Source organism: Ornithorhynchus anatinus, chromosome 1 (assembly GCF_004115215.2).
Source record: "Ornithorhynchus anatinus isolate Pmale09 chromosome 1, mOrnAna1.pri.v4, whole genome shotgun sequence".
Lineage (NCBI taxonomy): Eukaryota > Metazoa > Chordata > Mammalia > Monotremata > Ornithorhynchidae > Ornithorhynchus > Ornithorhynchus anatinus.
The window spans coordinates 48828620-48833957 of NC_041728.1; the positions used below are offsets into that span (position 1 = coordinate 48828620).

General features: G+C 42.5%; 1 non-coding gene across 1 annotated transcript; it reads left to right on the plus strand.

Moving 5' to 3' along the window:
* Positions 1-4238: 4238 nt before the first annotated feature.
* On the plus strand, positions 4239-4376 carry LOC114816619. Its single transcript, XR_003764422.1, has one exon. It is a non-coding gene; the product is annotated as a small nucleolar RNA SNORA7 (small nucleolar RNA).
* Positions 4377-5338: the final 962 nt, after the last annotated feature.

The following is a 5338-nucleotide window of genomic DNA, read 5'->3' on the forward strand; positions in this document are numbered from 1 at the left end:
AATGTCCTCAATGTTCATATTAATGTCTGTCTCCCTCTCCAGACTGTGAGCTCCTGGTGGGCAGGGAACATGTCTACCAACTTTGTTGTAATGTACTCTCCTATGTACTTAGTGCAGTTTTCTGCACACAGGAAGCACTCAATAAATGCTACTGACTGATTGATTGGCCCACCTAAGTGTTTGGATACTTCTTTGAACCTTAAAATCAGAACCAATAAATGCTGTTTGAGTTTAAAGCCCTAAACTCATGACTTTGAAGGTCATAACAGAAGGTAGACACATTATCTCAGCTCTTAGGGAACCCACAATCTCATGGTGGGGGAGACAGAAAATAACTTGCAAATAGAAGGACAGGAGAGAGTAGCTATAAAAGGTAGAAACAAAGATACATAAGAATGAACTAGTTGCCTAAATTGAATATTCAAACAGACTTATGAGTTGAGAATATCTGTTGGGTTCATGCAAGCAGGTGGGAGAGGGTTGTGAGTTAATCAGGGAAGGTTTCCTGGAGGAGGCAAGATTTTAAGATATTGCTCCCATTCCTAGAGTGGAAGACTAGAAGCGTTTATAAAATATAAAATATAAAACATTTTCTTGACCTTTTTCTTCCTTGTTCTAAGTAGGGAAAAATCATAAAGAAATAGTGAAAACTAATACTGAAAAACAGATGTATCTGAGCTAAATTTTCCTCCATAAATAAATTAAATATGCACACATTTATGGAAATGGATATGGTTGTTTGAGTTTTTAATAGAGTATAAAATAGAATTAGGCACACAAATTTTCACTGCTTCCTATATTGCATTACTGTATATCCATAGCATCTTTTCCTATTGTTTTCCAAAAAGTGGCAGACACTGTTTTCAAAATACAAATTAATTATCCACCAAAGTCAGTCATGTATGCCTCTATCAGGCAATTCCAGAGGGCTAATTTTATCAGTATGTTTTATGAACTTAAGGCTCAGGATATTTAAACCAGAACTTCCTCAGGCTTGGATGGTACACATAATGAGGTTTTAAACTTCCACACTAGTATTTCCTCACCAAGGGATCTTGCCTCCATTTTCATATTCAAAGAGCATTCCACAAACTGTGAATGCTCAATATATACCACTGATAGATTGATTTTAGTATTTACTTAGCATTTCCCTTGCACCAAACTTCATACCAAGTGCAGGATTAAAGTTCAAATTCAGAAAAACAGGACAAAGTCCCTGTCCATTGAGGGGCTCACAGTCTTAGAGACTAGTAAATTATGGATAGAACATAGACAGTAGAAGCACTTAGAAGACAAGAATTTAAAGATTCTGAGAAGCAGCATTGCCTAGTGTAAAGAACACAGGCCTAGCAGAGGATCTGGGGACTAATCCCAGCTCCATCACCTGTGTGCTGTGTGACCTTGAGCAAGTCACTTCACTTAACCTCAGTTACCCCTTCTGCAAAATAAGGTTTAAGACTGTGAGCCCTATGTGGGATGATAGGGACTGTGTCCAACCTGACTATCCTGTATCCACCCAAGCACTTACTACAGCACTTGGCACATAGTAAGTGCTCAACAAATACCATAAAAACAAACCAAAAAACAAACCAAAAATAACCAATCCTAGGAGAAGCCAGACCTGACAGTATCCCCATTTAGGTTCTTCAGGATCCATAACACTTGAAGAAATGGTCAGTTGAGCTTCAGGCACTCATGCGCACGTGTGCATGCGCACACACACACACACACACACACACACCACCGACAAGAAGAACAGCTTATGGGCAGAGATTATTATTATTATGGTATTTGTTAAGCATTTACTAGTCAGAAGGTCATAGGTCCTAATCCAGGCTCCGCCACTCGTCTGCTGTGGGTTCTAGAGTAAGTTACTTTACTTCTCTGTGCCTCAGTTACCTAACCTGTAAAACGGGGATTGAGACTAAGCCTCACACGGGAAAGGGACTGTATCCAACTTGATTTACTTGTATCCACCTCAGCACTTAGTCCAGTGCCTGGCAGATAGTAACCACTTAACAAATACCATTATTATTACTGTTATATGCCAGGCACTGTTCAAAATGCTGGGGTAGATACAAGATAATCAGGTTGGACACAGTCCCTGTCCCACATAGGGCTCACGGTCTTAATCACCATTTTACAGATGAGGGAAATGAGGTACAGAGAAGGAAAGTGAGTTGCCCAAGGTCACACAGCAGACAAGTGTGCTAGAGAAGCAGCGTGGCTCAGTGGCAAGAGCCCGGGCTTTGGAGTCAGAGGTCATGGGTTCGAATCCCAGCTCTGCCACTTGTCAGCTGTGTGACTGTGGGCAAGTCACTTCACTTCTCTGTGCCTCAGTTACCTCATCTGTAAAATGGGGATTAAGACTGTGAGCCCCACATGGGACAACCTGATTCCCCTGTGTCTACCCCAGCGCTTAGAACAGTGCTCTGCACATAGTAAGCGCTTAACAAATACCAACATTATTATTATTTTAAGTGGCAGAGCCAAGATTACAAACCATGACCTTCTGAATCCCAGGCCCGTGCTTTGTCCACTTGGCCGTGCGGCTTCATGCTGCTTCAGAGATGTGTGCCTTCATCAGGCCTAAAGATCTCAATTGGCCCCACCAACTCTGAAGGCTCTGGCTGATGCAGCCACTCTTCCAGCCGCAGTTCTGGAATTTGCAAGGCATTACCATAGCTCTGAACCCACTCAGCCTGCAGTCACAGAGGAAACATGGCCCAGCTCCCAGAGGGCCAGTTCCTCCCACAGACTGGGCCGAATGGGCTGGAGTGGCCATAGGTGAACAAGGCTGCTGTTAGAGGTGCCTCCACAATCAATCAATTGTATACATTTAGCAGTTACTGTGTACCACTGGACTGTGAGCTCATTGTGGGTAGAAATGTGCCTGTTTGTTGTTGCACTGTACTCTCCCAAGTGATACCTACAATGCTTTGCACACAGTACCGTTCAATAAATGTGATTGAGTGAATGTGAAGCACTATACTAAGAGCTTGGGAGAGTAGAACCCAATAGGGATCAGGTAAGCACTGCCCCTCTTCCCCTCTTTCTCCTTTGCCTGTTTCCTCCTTGCTACTTCTGGTACATTTGGAGAAGCAGCGTGGCTCAGTGGAAAGAGCACGGGCTTTGGAGTCAGGGCTCATGAGTTTGAATCCCAGCTCTGCCACTTGTCGGCTGTGTGACTGTGGGCAAGTCACTTAACTTCTCTGTGCCTCAGTTCCCTCATCTGTAAAATGGGGATTAAGACTGTGAGCCCCACGTGGGACAACCTGATTCCCCTATGTCTACCCCAGCGCTTAGAACAGTGCTCGGCACATAGTAAGCGCTTAACAAATACCAACATTATTATTATTATTACATTTTCCCATCACTTGTTCCTCCTTCCCTGCCACTCTCTGGCCTCATCTCCTTTTTCTGGCTCCCCTTCCCTGTCTCACCTATTGTGACCATGAACCAGATTTCTGGTGACCCAACCCCAAAAATAACAGGATGACATCATTATGGCTTTTATTAACTCTTACTCTGTGCTAAGCAGTGTGGTAGATACAAAATTTACTGCAACCCCTATCCCAAACTGGGATCATAATCTATCTTATCCCCATTTTATAAATGAGGTAACTACTTGATGACAATGTCCCAAATAATTTCATAGTACACTACATTTTGGAATGGGTGCTGGGCTCAAGGACTGTAGCACATTGCATTCAATAGACAAGTAATTTCCATGGGATGTCCAACAATGGAGAACTCCTTCTGAGGCATGAAAGTCAACATAGTGTTAGTACTATGCATATCAGTGGTGCTTTTCCCTGGAAGAACTTGATTTACTCCATGCAGATTTTCCTCCCTTTGAGTTGAATGTCAGGTAGGGATCATTAACCCAACTCTACATAGGGGGAATTTAACCAAACCAATTTTAGTAGCAGACTAAGAATTGAAACCGTGGCTTCCTAAATTTTACTCTGATTCTCTCTCCCAGTGACTTCGGTTATGAAAAAGGACTTCTATTCAGAAATGAGAAGCAGCATGGCCTAGTGGAGTGAGCCTGGGACTGGTAGATAATCTAGGTTCTAACCCCAACTCCACCGCTTGTCTTCTTTGTGACCTTGGGAAGTCACTCAACTTCTTTGTGCCTCTGTTACCTCATCTATAAAATGGGGTTCATTTTATAGAACCCTATGCGGGACAGGGACTGTGCCCAACATGGTTATCATGTGTCTTCTCCAGAGCTTACCCTCTCAAGATCACACCTGGAAAATTTCCAGTACTTTACCAGTCTCGGCTATGGGAGGGAGAGTCAAGCAGAGGCATACCCATTCCATTCTTAGTTTGGGCAGTGGCTAGCAAGTGAAAGGCAATCTGTTACAATTCAAAACTCACCTGTGCTGGGCAACAATGGCATGGAAAAGAGTTGAGGACAGAGACTCTAGTTTACTGCACGGAAGAAGGCAATGGTGAACCACTTCCATATCTTTACCAAGAGAAAACTCTATGGGTACACTACCAGAATAATTGTAGATGGAGGTGGGATGTTCTGGGAGAGATATTATAATAATAATAATAATGCTGGTATTTGTTAAGTGCTTACTATGTGCCGAGCACTGTTCTAAGTTCGAGGAAGATACAGGATAATCAGGTTGTCTCAAGTGAGGCTCACAGTCTTAATTCCCATTTTATGGATGAGGTAACTGAGGTACCGAGAAGTTAAGTGACTTGCCCAAAGTCACACAGCTGAGAGGTGGTGGAGCTGGAATTAGAACTCGTGACCTCTGACTCCAAAGACCGTGTTCTTTCCACTGAGCCATGCTGGAGTCACTATGGGTTGGAGACGACTCAACAACAGAAGACCCGACCTCAGTGCTTGGTACAGTGCCTGGCACTTAATGAACATTTAATACCATTTTTTAAAAAGAGATAATTTTCTGTCTGAATAGAGTACTTTTTTCATATCTACCTACTGAGTCAACTAAATATGGCATTAAGCAGATCTGAATACAGACATTCTGGCACTTGATTTGATCATCTTTTGATTTTCTTATTAAGAAATCAACCTGTGTGACAATGTCATGCCTTGCTGGAGAATGTCTCATTTTAAAAATGAGCGTAATTCATATGGTAATAATAAGTGAGGAGGCTGGTGGTGCCTAGTTTTCAACATAACAGAGCATACCAGAAATAAAAACTCTAGGAAATGAAAGAAATACCAAAGGTTATTTATTGCTGTTGGCCTATAGTCCCATTGACATTTTTCCCTATTCCAGGAATAATATCACATCCCAAAATTTGTTTCCTTGAATTAAGGTCACTCTGAGTGGCAAATCTGCTAGCATTC